The sequence below is a fragment of the Protopterus annectens genome, chromosome 2.part0 (genome assembly GCF_019279795.1).
Source record: "Protopterus annectens isolate FY-2018-M chromosome 2.part0, PAN1.0, whole genome shotgun sequence".
Classification (NCBI taxonomy): Eukaryota; Metazoa; Chordata; order Ceratodontiformes; family Protopteridae; genus Protopterus; species Protopterus annectens.
Genome location: NC_056728.1, coordinates 1,693,744,408 through 1,693,762,118, shown reverse-complemented (window position 1 = coordinate 1,693,762,118; position 17,711 = coordinate 1,693,744,408).

Sequence of the window (17,711 nt, the reverse complement as noted above, 5' to 3'; positions counted from 1 at the left end):
CAGAACAACATGCATTTGCAGTGTCTACAACACAGCCTGAAATATGAGAGACATACCAACCCTTACACTCACAGAACAGTGTCCACAGCAAACCAGCATGGTCCCCACCCTGATAATCTGAAAGGGCTACACCTACCTAACAGACCTTTTTATAGCACAGTCCTGTAATCACAGTGAGAACTGCAATCACTACACAACAGGCTGCATGCAATTAGTAAATGCTGGCTAACAATTGGTGCAGAGGCCATCACATGGACATGTGCAGATACCTACAAAAGCATCCTGTACTCCCAGTCCACACATGCAATACTGTCATTGCACCCGCTGGAGGTAGAGAGAGAGAGAGAGAGAGAGAGAGAGAGAGAGAGAGAGAAAGAAAATAAAGAAAGAAAGAAAGAGAAAGAAAAAAAAAAAACCTGAAACAACAAAACAAAGAGGCTGACAGCAGGCCAAGCAACTGCAAGCCTACACAAACAGCTGCAACAAACACAGGTAATGTAAAGTACTACTATAATACTCTACACACTGTGAACCCTCCAGATGTGTTATTGGTCTGTATCTATGTATATGAAGATGTGCATAGGGCCGGGGACATACTGAAACTGTCACTGAAGGCTCCACATACATATGTATGTGACAGTAGCTATGTGCACATAGCAATGTAGGTTGTAGTGCAATGTACAAGTAGGTTGTACAGTAATGGATGTTCAGCAGTACGTTACTGTGTGTATACATATGTGGAACTAAAAGGAGTATATATATATATATATATATATATATATATATATATATATATATATAACATGTGTATACGTATGTATATTGAGATATGTATGTATATATATATATATATATATATATATATATATATATATATATATATATATATATATATATATATATATATATATAATATGCATATGTGTATACATAGATAGAGAGGGATGTATAAATACATAGACATATATAGTTTCACAGTGTCATACCAGGTTCATATGGCAGGATCTGCCCTCTACAAAGCCAAACCGGGTGGGATCAAGTGTCTAAGTCCCCAATGTCTCTGTGTATGGGTACCATAATGATTCTTTCCATAGCGTTGCAGACCAGGCTGGTTAAGCTTATGGAGCGGTAGTTACCAGGGTCTGTACAGGTGCCTCCTGTGTGGAGTGGGACTACTGTTGCTGTATGCCAGTGTCCAGGTACATATGCTGTAGTAAGGCTACGGCTGAATAGCATTTAATGTGCATGTGTAGCTCCTCTTGCAGTTCACGTAGCATGCAACCTGCAATACCGTTGGGTCCCATTGATGCTGTGTTTACAGCTCTGCTGAGGGTGGTTCCCAGCTGGACATCTGAGATGACAGGGAGGTTACAGTCAGCTGGGATAAGTAATTCCACATGTGTGGGTGAGGGAGGGGAGAAACCTGCACTGAACCTGTCTGCCAGAATGTTGGCATTATCTGTATATTCAGTGTAGCGTTTGTCACTGTGAACTAACTGTGAACACAACTGTGGGTTCCTACCCAGGTGTGTAACATAGCAGAAGAAGACCTTGTGGTTATCTGTAGTGACCATAGCGATGTCCCTCTCATTGTTGGCCTTGCATGTGTGTACGATAAAATGTATCTTTCTACTACTGCTGATCAGAGATGCCGTAGCTCTATGGAAGTATGCTCTGCCGTGCAGTAGCTACCTTCTGTTGTTATACAATTTGTTCAATGCTGAGGTCCACCAGACAGGACGCCTGCCCTTGGTGGAGAGGGTCATGGTTTCATTTGTGATTGCATGATCCATGCATTCTTGGAGATGTCTGTAGAAAGTATATGTGAAGGTGTCTGCATTGTGGGAAGTGGTTTACACTGGCCCAGTGGGCATTAAGGATACCAACTCAGTTATAAGAAGTGTAAAGTTGGCATGTGAGAGGTTTCCCACTGTAGCCTTTTGTGTTGTGGGGGAGGAGGGATATGTATATCCAGGGGGATTAGTCTGTGGTCAGATGTGACTAGTGAGTGGTATACTTCCAGTGTGTAGCACATTGTCCCCATGTTTGTGATGATCAGGTCTAGTACATTATCTCCTGTTGTGGGAGAGGTGACTAACTGTTCCATTGCATTTGACATAGTGAATTCCGGGAACCTGTGGGCTAGGGTGTTTGGGGTAGAATAATGCACCCAGTGTATGTTAGGGTAGTCGCAGTATCCCAATATGATGGTGTGTGGTGGGACATTCATATCCTCCAATGTCTACAGGAAGGCTGACTGTGGTCCCTGAGATTGGGAGGGTGGTCTGTAACATGCTACCAGTTGTATAGCAGGTTTGCCTATGGTTATCTGCACCTGGATGGTCTGTGATGCTTCATGTGTTGCCACTAACCTGGAGGTGTGTGTGTCCTCCATGAATATGGACACACCCCCTCCCTTTTTGTTTTGTCCCGAGTCCTGGGGCCAAAAAGCATGATACGGGGTATAGCCTGGTACCGCTGGTGTGTTCTCAGGAGCTTTGAACCAGGTTCTCACTTACTGCACAGACATCGAGATTGGTAGAATATGTATGTACAGATATATGTAATACACACATACATATATAGATATCTGTAGAGACATATACATATACAGATAGATCTGACTGACAACAGATATGTCTATATATGACTATCTCTCTCTCTGTCCCACCCCTCACACTCTCACTCTCCCTGTGTCTCTCTCTCACTCTCTCCCCCTCTCTCCCCACATCTATATGTATATATCAACATCTGTATATACATATTTTATATACATATATACAAACATATATATATCCATATACAGATATAAATATATCAATATATATATACATATATATATACATATATAGACTGTGTGAGGCACATGTGTGCAGATGTCTTGCAACAGGTGCCTGGAGTGGATGCTGGAGTACCATACCCCATTCAAAAACATTGACACCAGTAACCACCACATATGTACATGCCTGCCCACCACTGCATGTGTCAGAGGGGAACAGGGGCAACAAGTGTACATTAGGCTCTACATTGATATACACAGTGGCACACTAGTCCTGTAATACCTGTACATGGAATGTGTCAGCGGACATGGTGTGTCAGCTATGGACATGTAGGTCACTGTACCCCTCCACACCCCACAATGTCCTACATGGTATGTACCTCCCACGACAGCTACAGATATGGAGAAGGACACAGACATATGCAAGTAACTGCGTCAATGCACTCAAACACCACAGAGCGCACACAGACTACCTACATAGAGGTTACCACTGCTGGATATACATAGTTCGGTCACACCCATGACAGTTGTCTAACAACCATGGTAACACCTCCAACATCCACAACACAAATTACCTATGTCTGTCGTCCTTGTCACTGCAGTATAGAGCACATGGTGGAGGTACAGGACCCTACCCACAGATATGACATACCCTGTAGTAGACCACACAGAATTAAGAAGCAAGGCTCCCCATGAGTATATGTCAGACATACCCCTGCTGAATGTTATGCAGATAGGTAATATGCTATATGAGTCACCCTGTGTAACTGTTTGTAAGGAGCAGGTATGATCATAACACATGTGTCACAAGGGGCAGGGTAGCATAACAGTATGCTGCTGTAGGCCCAGGGCCAAAAGCACACTACCTACCTAGGACACAATGCACACCCATGAACACATTGCAAACGGAATATGTGAGGTGGAATGAGTGTGCTAGTGACTGGGTGCATGTTGTGTACTGGTGTGATTGCTCACCATGACTGTCTGTCTGTCATGGTAGTGTGTGTCCTTGGTGTGAGGCCAGAGACAGGTGTGTGAGGTATTGCGATCAACACATACTACATTGCCATATGTTGTGCTGTGTTACCCTGTATGTCACTGTGGTGTAGGTAGGGTTATGGCAAGTAAGAGTAGTGTGCATTACCAGTGAAATATGTAACGTGCATTGTGTGCAGTGCATGGGCTGATAATGTTCCCCATACAGTACCTTGATACAAACCCCCAGTGTGAGGTTGTGTATTGTACCTGAAACAGTGTGTTGACTGCTGCAGTATACTAGTCTGTTGTATGGAGTGTGCCAGGTACTGTTGCACAGTTGTCGGATGAGCACTGATATCTGGTCATTTACATGTGTATCCCCCAATAGACAGACATATGCTATATATGGTGCTTAAGTTATATCACTGCAGTCGAGTATTATGTGTATTATGTGTGCTATAGTTTGCTGACAGATATTGCTGACATACTTTCCTTCTCCTTTTCAGGGCCATGGTTCACCAGCGGAACCCTGTCTACTCCGCTGCAGAGGAGGAGGAGGAGATACACCAGAGCCTGGTGCGGGATTTCACTGTACTCTTTTCCCGCACCAGCCAGAACCAGCAGGAGAGGGCTGCACTGTGGCAAGACCTGGTCCGTCGGGTAAATGACATAGGCAAACATAACCGGACATATGAGCAGGTACGCCATCACTGCAGTGATTTAATTAGAAATGTCCGTCAGCGTGCATCGGATATCCACAGGCAGCAGCTTGCCACAGGTGGTGGGGTGGCTAGACATCCCCCCCTCACCAGACTGGAGGGACTACTCCTAAGTGTTGTGGCTCCAGCACAGCAGCAACAGCAGCAGCATACATGTGTAATGATGGAGGCTGGAGCCACACAGCAGCAGGACACAGAGCGTGCAGGTAACATGCCATGTGTATAGTTGACCATTCTGTACACTGTTAGGTTATGCATGTGTGAGGTGTGTCCTCATTTTGTAGCTGTAATCTTGGTAATTATTGTGCATTAGTGATATCCTCAATATCTGCAGTACAACTGTGGAAGCTAACTGTTGCACTACTGAACTGTATCATGCCCACAGTATCAATGGCACAGTTGTGCCCACTGACGATAAATGTCTCTTTTCTGCAGGTCCCTCTGGTGTAACAGCAAGGCAGCCTATCCATGCTGGTGAGTGTGTAATACCATTACCTTCAATACTCTGTATACTAATAGTAATAATAGGCTGAAGCAGTAGTGCTATGTGTTTGATTGCAGGTGTGTTTGTGTCTGTGGGTTGATATCTCATATACTGAGGTGTGTGCATGTGTGCATGTGTGCATGTGTGCATGTGTGCATGTGCCCATGTGTGCATGTGTGCATGTGCCCATGTGTGCATGTGTGCATGTGCCCATGTGTGCATGTGTGCATGTGCATGTGTGCATCAGTGGTGGCATTGTGTACACATTGTAAACTGTGTTTCCTGTCTTACTCCCACAGGTTCTGGTGCTGCTCTGGTCTCGTGCAGCAGGGAACCTGAATCAGCTGCTGTGGATAGTGATAATGATGACACCTGTGTAATGGCACAGGTAGGTGTGCCAGGGTCCATCATTGGTCAGCCAATTAACACTACGCAGCTTTCGACCCCATCAATGTGCACAGTCATCCTGCCAATACATCCTTTGTCACCAATGTCCCTAGGTGATGGACAGGATACAGTGGGCATTGACCAGGGTAATGTGGTACCAGTGGCACATGCATCCCCACACTGCAGCCATGGCCAGGGTCCTGACATGGTACCACACAGGCAGACGACCATGGGTTCTCGTGGGAGCATCCGTGGGCATACCACCCCTGTCAGATGTGCCCACAGAGGTCTTTCAACCTCAGCTATGTTTCGGGCTATAATGCAGGCACAGTCACGTATGGAACGGTACACTAGACAGGTTCTGAGGGAGCTGAGAGCATGTCGCACAGCCATGAGTGACAGTATGCGTGATGTTGCGGCTGCCATCCGCAACTTCACCGAGGTCATTGACAGATGTTGGGGGGACACATTAGATCTGTTCCACAACTACATGTCCATGAGCCAGGGCAATGGTGGACGGTTGAGGCATCGACGTGACCGTATGCCAGCAATAGCAGCAGCTGGCAGCCGTCGCGGATGACAACAGGGCCGTGGCCGCTCACATAGTGCCAGCAGCAGCCCCAGCAATGCTGGGTCTGTGCTGTCATCAGACCGCCCCAGGAGACCACGTGCACGTGGCGCTGGACAGTCCCAACAGGGACCTGTCTCCAGTCAACAAACACCTGCTTCTGATGACAGTACCCAGTCTGGCTTAGTACCTGATATGGTCCGTAGCACCTCTGCCAGGCACAGGTACTGTGCCCGTGGCCACAGACAGCTGATCTGTATGACCTGGCAGGTACAGTCTGTGGCTGTCCACAAACACCTGTATATGGCAGCCATGAGGTGGGACTGTGTGCATTCATACACACATGCAAAGTGATAACACCTAGGGCTACCGCATACATGCACACACTGCATCTACATTGCCCCATATTGTACTGCTGTCCCTCACCAACACACACACACAGACATGTCAATTGGTTGTATCAGTGGCAGACTCAGGCATACCAGGTACACACCCTGTGCATATGATGAAACTGTGCCACCTCCTGCAATCTGTAAAATCAGTGCAGGAACAGGTTAACATGCTGCTGATGCACAGGGTGAATACATAGACGTATTGTAATAGTATGATGTTGACAACAGTACAGTGTAATGATAGCATTGTGGGTATATACCAGCATGAAACAACAAAAACGGAGAATAAGCAGGTAACTAAAAAACAGTGATACCAAAACCTGCTCCAGAGGGAAAAAAAGCCAATGAATATCCAGATGTAGCCAAATCTATCTTGAGTCAGAAACACTCGTAGATGTAAAAACACATGCCTGATGCAGTTACAGTATGAATGTCATTGTATTGTTTTGTGCACCCATAGTAATTACCACAGTGTTCTGTCTGCACATCTTTGCATACTGGTGGTGAGGCTGTGAAGGGATGGCCACCTACATAGGTAGCACAGGGGATACAACAATGTACATATTGATACTCAATGATGGCCATGTCAACTGCGAGTTGCATGCTGTCCACACACAACTCTGCAATGCAGATGTTTCAGGATGTTGATATCTGTGCAGTACTACACAACAGGTTCAAGGCTCACAAGAGCACACTAGCACTACAAGGTCACACCTCATACCATGCATGACAGCACCAAAACACAGAACTAACTATGACAGGAGGGAGAGTGTCCATACATGTCAAGGATACTGTGGTGCCAGGACAGGTAGCATACATCATACTAAGTCTGGAACTGCTGAGTGAGGGCTCAGTGTCTGTTATTTGACATGTGTATTATTACAGGTGTGAGCACTTGGGTATCAGGCCAGTTATTCAACATTACGAAGGTACATGGTCTATACACTTGTGGGGTGCGGCTGGACCCAGCCCGTCTGACCTGTGAATGTCTGGGTACTGGCTTATAGTGCCTGCATATATGCACTGTTACCTACTGGAAGTCGTACACCTTGTTTGTTGTAGCATAGTCTACATACAGGCCTGCTGACTGTAGCTTTGTTTGTATGCATGTTTGCCTGTTATGTTCCTGAAACACTGATTCCACCTGCAGTGCAGATATACAGTGCCTCTGTGGATCCCTAGTGACATCTGTGTTGCTTACTGTACTGATGTCCATGTGTCACTTGACAGAACGTCACTGTTTGTCTTGTTTGCATGTAGCTTGCCTGTAACACATTGCATATGACTTACCTCACATTTGCTCAAGACAGCATTCATATATGCCAGCACTAACAAATCAGGAGCACTACACCCTCACATAGTCACCTTGAGTACCTTGTTCCCCATTGGCCCTATGTGTCGTTACTTAGTATGGGAGTCACAATGCTATGGTAGCATGTGCAAAGGTCACCTGTCGATCTACTCTCAGGTCCAGTTGGTGAATCTGTGAGTCATGTGGCAATGTCACAGCTGCCTCATGTACACAGACAACCCTCTCCCCTTCCCATACACGTACAACACATGTGAGAGATGCAACCACATAGCCAAACTGGGGGCTAAGCTCTGTTTACACAGCACTGGCATTCCCTGTCAGGTGGAGTGGGATACTACAGTGAATACAGTACCAGTCTCCCATAGACCTGCCACGACCACAATCCAAACACACAGGTACATTATTGGGCTCTCAGAATAGCATCCTGCCTGAGCAGCTGACACCTGCAAAGCAGACACACAAGCAAACGTTAAGCCAGAGCAGAGCACATGCAACACATAGCTCACAAAGCCTGTGTGCCAAACAGTCACAGGCCATACGGCTAGACAACACACCTGCTACAGTTGTATGAGGTACCTCTATCGTCACGTACACTGAGGTCCTGCTCCCAGGCTGAACAAGGTGATGGTCATGCTGAGCTGCCCGTCGGGCACTATGATCCACCACATAACACAAGCATACCGGTCACTCCAAGGCATGTAGAAGTATGACTCAGTCATTGTCTGTGCCAGTGTGTATGACCTCTGACGCACCTCCCTGGACTACATGTTAGGGGACATAGAGGGGCTCTCTGAGCTTGTGGCACAGGCTGGTATGACCCTGGCCTTGAGTAGCATCTCACCCTCTCCATGAATGCTGCCACAATATGTAGACAGGATCATCAGTTTCTGCAATTAACGTATCTTTCAGTGACATTCAAAGGGGATCCAATGCCTGTCAGTGTGGGATTACATGCTGGATAAGCCACCTTGCTTTGCTTGGGACAGCTTGCACCTGTCACCCATGGGCCGTTGTATATTGGCAGAGGCTGTTGCTACACACTTAGTGCCTTTGTATGCAAGGCTGACATTACATAGCCACCTACACAGGTATCACATGGGATGGGACACTAATAGCAATGCTACTCAACAGCAGCAGTGTAAACCTCAAGATGCATGCAGTGGAAACTGCCCTTAGCATGGGGTACAGCAATATCCGTGCAGTAACAGACTCCTGGTACAAAGCTCCCAGGTGCACACCATCAGTGCCAGGTCATTCCTGATACCATGCTTGTCATCCCCTACACATGCACCAAACCAGAACAGGGGGGGATGTATCCAAAGGCACCTCAGATACACACACCCCCAGGTTGGTGGCACTGCACAAAGCATCAGAGCCTCTCCATGTGCAACACACAGTGGGTTAGACTGCCTTCAGGTTCATAGCCTGGCACACACCACACTCCCATACTCAGGAAACCCACTTGGCCTTCCTGACAACACTGGGAATATGACGGTCTCTACACACACCATTATATGGTTGTACTGCAACTACCCTAACATACAGTGTGAGCATTATTCTAGCTGCAAGACCCTATCTGAAGGGTTCTGATCATTCATTCCCTGCATTGCTATGGAACAACCTGTTACCACTCCCACAAGTGGTGACAACATGCTGCACCTGTTCATCACCAACATGTGGACTATATGCTCCAGAACAATCATGTATCCCTCGCTGGTGGGATGACACCATCTACAACCCACACTGTATAGTCACATACTACATGCAGCCCCTGCACAGAACACCACAGTCATACAGTTGTCTGATGCATATTCCATGTATTCATATGAGGCAGGCTTCGGACATGGGAACTCTTGCAGTTCACAGGTACATATGTGTAGGTGGCACACACATACATCATGTGTGCATTGACATTACTGATATAATGTATGTCGTGCAATATTGGGAACAACACCCCACACACATGGACAAACTGTGTGACAAAAATACACATGGCAGTTGTAGGATTCAAACCCCTACCTAACTATGTTATGACACTTGTGAGAGACAAATTAGCAGAGCGTGCTATTTGCATTACTGGGGGGATTGCTTTCTCCTGCTGTACTTATACGGTGCTGACATCATCAGTGTGTAGACTGGCATATGCAGCATGTGTTGTGTAGTACTAGTTGCCAAAAGGGACATTTCTCATACACATGGAATTGCACACACTATTCCCCCACACACATACACTGGGCACTTGTAGAATTCAAACCCCTACCTAACTATGTTATGACACTTGTGAGAGACGCATTAGCAGAGTGCGCTACTTGCATTACTGGGGGGATTGCTTTCTCCTGCTGTACTTATAGGGTGCTGACATCATCAGTGTTTAGACAGTGGAATATGCAGCATGTGTTGTGTAGTACTATTTGCCAAAAGTGACATTTCTCATACACATGGCATTGCACACACTACTCCCCCACACACATTCATACACACAGTGGGCACTTGCAGGATTCAAACCCCTACCTAACTATGTTATGACACTTGTGAGAGACACATTAGCAGAGCACGCTACTTGCATTACTGGGGGGGATTGCTTTCTCCTGCTGTACTTATAGGCTGCTGACATTATCAGTGTTTCGACAGTGGAATATGCAGCATGTGTTGTGTAGTAATAGTTGCCAAAAGGGACATTTCTCATACTACTTCCCCACACACAGCACTTGCAGGATTCAAACCCCTACCTAACTATGTTATGACACTTGTTAGAGACGCAGTAGTGGAGCGCGCTATTCACATTACTGGATAAAACTTCTGCTCCTGACATATATATAGTGTGCTGACATCATTATGGATGAAGAGGTATGTACATCTGTGACTATCCATCAGTACAGGGGAGAGCATATCTATGCATTAACTTTGCACAGGCACAGTGGCCTACTGTACTGTGGAGGCAGACGCCAAATACACTGTGGATAGCCTTCTGTATTCCCTAGGGACAACAATCAGGTATTGCACTCTACGGTCATATGTTTACCTGTCAGATGCAAGTATCTGTTGCTCATATACTGTTTGTGGGTCTTTATTGCCATAGCCTTCCCTATCTCTATAAACAACGTGTGTACTGTGGGAGATGTTTGCATATGAGTGGGATCCAGTACTTTACTTATGTCTCTGTTGTAACTTCACTGTGTGCACTGGGCAGATGTCTGTATTGTGGGAGGTTCCTGTGTTAACACATAGAAATGGCAGATATGTGTGTGTAACTGCTGAACTGTGACATGGCCTAAGTGTGTGAGCATGCCCAGTTCACAGTTTGTATGGCTTCTTGACTGCCACATCTCATTTATCTAAGTGTGCGAACATGCCCAGTGTGACCTTTCCTTATGTTTGGATATGTGGACCACCACATTTGTGTTTGTGTGTGGACGCCATCTATATATCACATGTACAGTTGAGTGTTGGACATCAGGTTGTGTTCTTACTGCCCAACTGCTTTGTGTCTGAACCTAACAGGCATTATGCTGTGCCTGCAGGGTCACCATGGGATAGTTTGCATACAGTTGTCATCATCCTTTCCTGCTGACCAAACAGTTGTGTTGTCGTATAGTGTACTGGTGCAGTACTTTCACTGTGGTGGACAGTATATTCGGTTTCAGTCCTATCAGTGCTTGTAATATTTATAGTGAGCACACCAGATTGGTTGAGGGCCAGTTGTGCAGATATGACCATGTTGCATTTTGTTCAGATTTGGACAGCATAGTACATGATTGTCCGACATTGTTAAAGTATTCCACAACTTGTGTGGACAGTGACAAACAATGTCCATGTGCCCTAGTCCATTTGTAATGCTAGTCAGAGAGTGTTTGTCCTTCAACAAACATTTACTGGTGTTTGCCATGACATATGTCACGGTTAGTGTGCTGTGCCTCTGTCTACCCGTGACATACAGGTGATATCCAGGGTACACCTACCATCTCCCATCCAGTCATCATGATTCCTCTGGATGACAGTCACTGAGGGACTCCCTGGATATCCTGTAGTGGGAGTTTAGTCATGAGTGGAGTGAGATTCTGGGTTATGGACCAATCGGTACAGCATGTCCTGTTTATGTCTGTGCTGGGGTTCAGGCCTGTCAGCTGCATAGGTCACCAGCATTCAGTGTTTACATGGTGCCAAATGTCCATTGATACCAGGTTGGTCATGGCTCTATACATCAGGCACAGTTCACCTCCAGCCAGGCAGTATGGCACTGTGTGGAGCTGCAGTTTCTTTACTCAGGCAACACATGGCATCTGTTACAGCTCTGTGATCCTCCTGGTGGGGTATTTGTGTGGTCTTTCCAGTTGATGCAGGTGTCTGCTACGGTACATCCCTGAAGGGCCATTGTACACAATTGTGAGGCTGCTGATGGATGACTGTAGAGGCACATTGACCTGCCCTAACCAAGCTGTGCTTACCTTCATGATTAGGTGGGTATATGGTATGTTTCTGTAACCACTACAGACACATGGTTGTCACATGCAGGATATCTATCACCTTGTGTCCCCAGGTCTCTTATTTCTCCTGATGTACTTACTGTGTTAACACCTATGTGGTAATTTCTTGCCATGTACTGTGTTTCCAGAGGGGTTGACTATACCCTATTCTGCATTTAGCTTGTTGACATGGCTGTGGCACCACTTGTGTGTTTCTATGTGTGCCTTTTGTAGGTTGCTTGTGTCAGCTGGAGGGTCTGATATGATGGCCAGTTTGTAGTCCTCTGCAAACCTGTTCAGACAAAGTCCTTCCATGTTGGCCTGTACCTATGTGACATATATAGCATACAAGAGAGGTCCCAGGACCATGCCTTGTGGGATGCCAGTTGTACCTGGTTTGCAGTCTGCTATGGCTACAGCATGTCTGCCAGGTCAGTTCTGTCCTTGAGCTGGTTTGCAACCCATCTACTTGCATAGGGGTTTATAGTTAGGCTGGTGAGCTTATCTGTACTGCCAACTAGGGTATTGCATGGAAGGGTTTAGCAAGGTCCAGATAGGCTGTGTGATCAACATTCCCCACATCAATGGGCTTGGTGCATGTTTCACATGAGTCAGACATGTGTAAGGGGCAGGATCTGCCCTATGACAGCCACACTGGGTAGGGTCCAATGTCTGTAGGTACCCAATCTCGTTATTCATTGGATCCATGATCATCCTCTCCATTACTTTGCCAACCTAGATAGTCGGGGTTGAGGGTGATAGTTTGCAGTATCCATTCAGGCACCCCCTTTGTGGTGTGGGACCACTGTTGCTGTACACTGCTCTTTGGGTACATATCCTGTGGTAGGACTGATAGTGCACAGTAATGCTATTTGCTGTTCCATTCTTCTTACAGTACTTGTTGGACACAACCCAGGACACCATCTGGTACCATTGATGCTGTGTGCTGTGCTTTGTGGATGCTGGCTGTTACCTCAGCATCTGCAATTTCGGGGGGCCAGCACTCTCCTGGGATAGATATTTGGCAGTTAGGTGCTGGTGGAGAGGTTGGAAGGAATCTGTTCGGTAGGCTGTTGGCAATGTGTGTGGGTTTGGTGTATTGTTTGTGATATTAGAGTGCTGCAGAGCATATCTGTGGATTATCCCCATGGTTCCTACCATCAGGTAGGACAGCTGTGTGATAAGCCTTTGTGTCCTGCACAATTTGTATCATCATAGGTTCATAGGTTCATACTAGGCTATCTGCCCTGGCCTTGTTTGAGCACGGACACACTGTGTGTGGGTCTCAACACCCCTTGCAATGTGCATATTATGCCCACATAGGGTTTACTTTCCTAGATGTGACACAGGGATGGCCCCCAGTGTACACCTACTATCTCCCATGAACTTCACTGGATTTCTCTTGTTGAGTTTGTGTGTGGAGCTCCGCCTATCATGGACTGGGATTCTGTTCCAGAGTGTCCTGAGCCTCTGGGTTATGGATCTGTCCCTCCAGTACATCCTATTAATCTATGTGTAGAGATTCAGATATCTCACTGTGATGTGTCTGCTGGATTTGGGGTTTCTGCAGTGGAGCATGTCCATTCATTCTGGATTGGACATGGCCTTGTACATCAGGCATACATCACCTCTGACTGTGCAGTATGCTTCTGAATTGGGCTGTGGTTTCTTCAGCCAGGCTGCAGATGTCCAATGTTTGGACCCTTTATCCTGTTGGTGGGGTACATTTGGGGTCTTTCTGACTGCTGCATGTGTAAGGTAAGGTACAGCCGAACTGGGGCATAGTTGTCACGTATGGGCCTGATAAGGGAAGGGTATGGGGGCACAGTGACCTCTGTAGCTCTACATGTGCATCCTTTCATATTAAGGTGGGCAATATAGCAGGTCTTCCTGGCCACCTTGGCAATGTGAGTGTCACATGACAGGTTACCATCCACTTGTGTCCCTAGGTCCATGATTACTTCTTCCATACATAATGGATTGCCACCTATGTCATACTTTGTGTGTGCCTTGTTTGGTATTTGTTGAGACATTCATACTCTGAAGTGTCTTCAGGAAGGCTGGCTGGGGTACCTGGGTTTGTGTGTGTGGTCTGTAGCAGGCTTCAAACAGGTACACAGTTTGAGACAGTGTTACTTGCCCGTGGATAGTCCATGCTGCTTCTTGCTGTGGTACCAACCTGGGGTGTGGTTATTCTTGATAATTACTGGTAGCCACACTCCTATTGTCGTGTGTTCCATGTTTTGGAGCTGTAGAGCATGGTATGAGGCATAACCTGGTAGTATTAGGGTGCTCTTCTGGGCCTTGCCCAGGTTTCTGTTACAGAACACATATTACCATTCTCCATGCTGTGGTGGGTTTGGTCTGCATGCACCTTGCAGGTTAGACTTCTGGCGTTGGGTAGCATTATGTCCAGGTTATTATCCCTTGTGCTACCTATGGTGGTGGGTTTGTGTTTCCAGACTTACCTATTCCAGGCACAGTGGGGTGACAACAGCCTTTGCCAGTATCTACACAGCCAGGTGTGCTGGGTGCGTGCCATCCCTAGCAGGTGGGGCATCATGTCTTGCTCGGCATGTCAGCCCAGGCTGTCAGCCATGTGTTCCCCCTTGCTAACAGCAATACCTCAGCCAATTATTGTACTTGATCTTGTTGTCTTCATAGTGTGGCATCATGCTTGGTGAGGGTGAGATGTTAGGTTGGGTCTTCATGTTTGCATATACTAGATGGTGTTACATTGCTTAACACATGGCAATCATGCCTCAGGTGGTGCTGCAGGGCTGCCTCTGTCGGATGCACATACTACACTCCCTGTACATGTTTGAGAGCAGGTTGTGTCATGTTAGGCATCCCTGTTACTATATGAGTGAGTCAGAGAGGGGTATCATTCCCAGGGTTCCTACTGAGCCAGTGTATGTGCTATGCGTTGCCTCTTTGCCAAGGCCGGGGCATACTGGGCATGCCTCCTTCTGCCTACTGGGGCAGGCTCAGGTTGTTCCTCCTCCGAGTCACGCTCTGCCTATGATGGCCTTGGCAATGGTGGGGGGCTGTTTGTCCCGGCCCTATGCTGGTCCTGCTGCAGCTGTTTTCGCAGGATCATATTATGTAGCATAGCATATACCATGACCATTTGGGTACATGTAGTTGGTGAGTACTGCAAGGCTCCACCAGATGTGTCCAGGCACCGGAACCGTGACTTGAGCAGCCCAAACACACGCTCTATTACATTACGTGTTTGTGCGTGTGCCTCATTATGGCGTTCCTGTTCAGGTGTGTGTGTGTTTCTGATGGGTGTCATCAGCCACGGCTCCAGTGCATAACCTGCATCCCCCACTAGGTGACCATGTGGGATGTCCCCATTGGCAAATGTCTGGTACAGCTGCGTCAAATGCCAGATATGGGAATCATGGTAGCTCCCAGGGCAGCCAGCACACACATTCATTATTATGCCCTAGGCATCACACATGACCTGGCAGTTGATGTAGGGGAAGCCCTTGCGGTTAATGTAGGCCCTACCCCGCTCACCGGCTGGTGCTTTGATGCGTATGTGCGTGCAGTCTATTGCACCCACTACCTCAGGGTATTCCGCTATTTGCTGGAAGAGACGCATATTGCTGGCCAATACCTCATGGGCATTGGGGAAATATACATGCTCACCGACATGTGCTGACATGGCATCCAGGAACTGGTGCAGTACCCTGGAGGATGATGCCTGTGATATCCCCATCATATCACCAGTTGGTCTCTGGAAGGTATCTGTTGCTAGTATTCTTAGGCCAACACATACCTTGGTTTCCACTGGGATGGGTTCCCCTCTGTTGGGTCTGTGTGAGGCGTGGCCTGCACAGCTCAACAATTTGTTGCAGGAGGTGTCTGTCCACTCTATAGCGCTCCACTATCTCCAGCTCATGTAACCCCTGGTAGGTGACCCTGGGCCTGTACACTCTTCTCCGTCTCCTCACTGTGGGTTGTCTGGCAGCATTTCCATTGTCACCACCCTCAGCAAGTCTCCTATGTCTCCTTATGACAGCTATGGCAGCCCCTAGCATGTTTGGTCTGAGTGCAGCTTTTTCAGTTTTCACTTCTACTAGCTTACTCCTGTCTTGCAGTGTCTCTTGAGAGAAACATACTGCAATGCTGTTTGCAGTGTTTTAAGTGCTGGGCTGGGCTTGTATTCTGCCTGTGTAATTGCCTGCTTCTAATTGTTTTCACCTGCTACCTCTACAAGTATTCCCTGCTAGTTTCCTACTATTTCTTCTGCTTCCTTTTCCTCTCTGTTTCCTCAGGGGGGAGCAGTGCGCATACCAGCAAAAACATGCTCACAGTGGCTACCACGCGCGCCCACATGCTTACACGGACTAGAATCTGCTTATTTGGGTTAGAACGCGTGCGCACCAGCGCAAACAGGTTTACAGATCTTTACACAGGTTCCTACATGCTTACTCTGCCTTACACGCGCGCACTCTGTCCTACTCACGGCTCCCAGCGTGCACATGCGCGCATGCACGTACAGCAAGAAACTTTGGTGTTGGCCACAGTGTACACCTTCCATTTCTTGACTTTCCCATGCTTATCTGTTGACACTCCTCTTTTTATGCTGTGTGATTGACATGTTTCACTTACCATTTTGCTCCAATGAGCTTGATTTTTTCCTGACATTCCCCCCTGTGATGTCACCTATCTCCTACTCTGTTACTCCCCCTTATCTAACTCTTACACTACATGGAATGTGCCCATTTGCTATGTGACAGTGTGATTCACTATCCTACCACTCATTTACATAGGATTGCCTACTAATGCTTAGTTACATGTCTTACACTCAGCTTCCCCCCTTAGCAACCACTAGACGGTGGCCATGTTGTTTTTGGTGTGCTAGTCCCTGCATTGCAAATCCATGCATTACATAAAACCCACATTTGTGGGTTTCAAACCTTTATTTTTCTGTTTTATATAGCGCAGCCCGTTTGCGCGGGGCTGCGCTGCATTTAAACATCGCCCATCTCCGAAAAAAAAAAATATTTTATTTCATGTTTGCATCGGGTTACCATGCCAATGGCCACATATTTGGCCATTGGCATGCTGACTGCAACATTTGTACACTTTATTTGGAGCTGTCATGGCTCCGTTGTGTTATTTGCAGTAACATACTCAGTTGTCAACTGAGTACATTTCTGCAACTAACACGACTCTTACACGGGCTGGTTTCAGCTTCGTGGATCGCTAATCTACCTCATTTGCATGCCTCTCGGCTGCAAGTGGGGTGATTAGCATATCCACGCCCTGCCCGTGTAAGAGTCGTTTTAGCTGTCTCTTACACGGGATTTCGGGCTGTTCCTGGATCGTGATGGCTGCATGGAGTCTTACACGACTCTTAGACTCCGTGCAAGCCATCGTGAATCCTGCCCGGATAGTTTACCACGTTATTACTTCCTACATTTTTTACATCTTTCCCTTTCTTTTTACATCTTCTCCTTAAATAATTAAAGTCCCACCGCAGTTCTAATTTTCAGGTTAATCACCACATAGTCTAACATTTGATTAAACAAATTCTCTCTTTCCTTGCTAGTTATATTTGTATATAATGCTATAATTCTATAAATGTGTTTTCTCTACCTCACATCCACAACAG